We start from the raw sequence: 2,295 nt of genomic DNA on the forward strand, positions 1-2,295 counted from the left end.
AAATGAAGAAAAATGTTTCTTCTGGTGGTCATTCCTGTTCCTGATTCTAAGTCCTAACAAATGTAGGTGGGTAGAGAAACACGCAAAATAAGCAGTATCTAGGATCATAAGAATTAATGACAATTCCCTCACAGCTTACATGCAGCTTGGAGGTGGAAGGAACGAAGCTGCTAATCAAAGGAAAAGAAATAGAAAAAAAATGCAGATTTCAAAAAATTGGAAAATTATAAAGTGAAATTTTAAAGCCACAACAAAAATTTTTTGATGAATGTTTTGACCAAAAAAAAAAAAAAAAAAAAAAGAGAGAACTGGAAAAAAAATAAAACAATGAATTACAGAATACACACAACACACACACACACACACACCAAAAAAAAAAAAAAAAAAAAGAAAAAAAAAAAAGAAAAAGAAAAGCTAGATCTCAGGAGAAATAAGACAGAAGAAAAGCCTTTAACATACAGAAGTAGACAGGGAAGTGTAAATGGAGAAGCAGAAATGAGGTAAAAGGACCAAAAAATGGGAGACAATTGGTGTCCTCCTGGTGCCACAGAAACAGAGGGGTGTGTGTTTTGAACTCACAGGCACATGTGTATCCATTCTGTGAGTGTAAGTATGGAAAATCACTGGAAAGACTTCACTGAGCAGATTTGCTGGCAGCAACATATGTGAATAGTCATACAGCAGGATAGAAATCAGCAAAGCCAGAGTACTGTGAGATCTTCTGGGGGGAAACTTCTGTGGATATATTCTTTTCTCCTCTGTTAGAAGGAGGTAATCTTGGTCACATTTCCTGAAGAAGAAGGATTTATGAAACAGACTTGACATTTTAGGGAAAGGTTATCATCCTCATTTCCTTATTCATACCTGGACATATTTCCATTCAAGAGAACTGTTGAGAAGATGATATTGATCAGTAAGTTAATTTTAGTTTAAGCATAACACTTATATTTACTTTGGTACTTCAATAGTTCTTTTAGTTTACTTATAACATCCCTCACAGGATCCAGCAAGATTTTTTTTTTAGTCATTGTTGTGAGCATTACTAGTCCATTGAAACAAAACAAAACAAAACGTAATGGCCATCACCTCTTAGACTGGAAGAGAAAAGATACACTTTAAAAATGTTGAATGAGATAAGGGGAAAGGGAATGCTCCTGACTATGGTGAGAATTGAATTAGGGAATCTAAAATGTATCTCAGACATGAAGCGCTGTACAAAATGGATTGTGTTCAGTGGATTTAAAGAAGTTTATTACTACCTCTCATGCAGAGTATATTATTTCAAAATCAGAATCTCAAATGAGAGTTGTTTAGAACTGTACTGCTACTTCAGGTAAGAAATAATTCAGATTTTCAAAACTTCACCTGTCCTAAGAGACATCAATATTTTTGACAGGAATGCTTCCATTCCTGCCAAAAAGCATGGACAAAGGTGTACCAGCAAAGGTAGTTAGAGACAGTCAAAGACCTTCACAGTTATAACAGTGAGGACTGTTAGGGATATTTCATGCTTAAACATTGGTGGGATTCTCACAAACAGAGTTCTCTGGTGTGTCTCAGCATGGCCTGGTGTAATAATTAGCAATTACCTTACCACATCATACCTTTGGAACAGTGCCAGCCATACCCTGTACAATTTTGCCAACATAACCTTAATACCCAATAAATATGAGTTGGAAAGGACAGAAGTTGACATAGAGAAAGTAGGGGTATACCATAAAATGAGCTTACAGTTAACTTCAGAAAGCTATGCTTTCTGAAGTTCATTTATACTATAAATGAATGTCACTCTTACAAAAGAGATGGGCTAATAGCCAAGGTTTCATAAGAACATCTGTTTATGCATCATATGTGAAGTTCCTCACACAAGCCTGTCCAGCATTCCTCATTATTTCCCACAGGGCAATTGGGAGCCCTGGATATTTGTTGGCTCAAATTATTCATCACCTTGATTGCACATGACAAGGTTCCCCTCGGGTGCCATAATAGCATCTGAGTATGACACTAAGGTATTTAATGAAGGTATTAATTATTTCTTCTGCAATGCCTGAATGTTCTTATAACTATCACAGCAATATAATAATCTATCAAAAGTATTACTATATCCAAATAATAAATTCTGAGGAATGGTAATATTTCATGTGTGTTAATTGTAAAGCTAAGTTAAAGTTGAAATTACTGTTCAAAACTGCTATTATGAAGAAATTTAAAACTTAGATTAAAAATTAAAGCTTAATGGAAAATCAGAGTGTCCCTAGGAAAATGTGCACTTGGCCAAAACTGTGACTTTTATTG

The sequence above is a fragment of the Anas acuta genome, chromosome 3 (genome assembly GCF_963932015.1).
Source record: "Anas acuta chromosome 3, bAnaAcu1.1, whole genome shotgun sequence".
In the NCBI taxonomy this organism is placed as follows: Eukaryota; Metazoa; Chordata; class Aves; order Anseriformes; family Anatidae; genus Anas; species Anas acuta.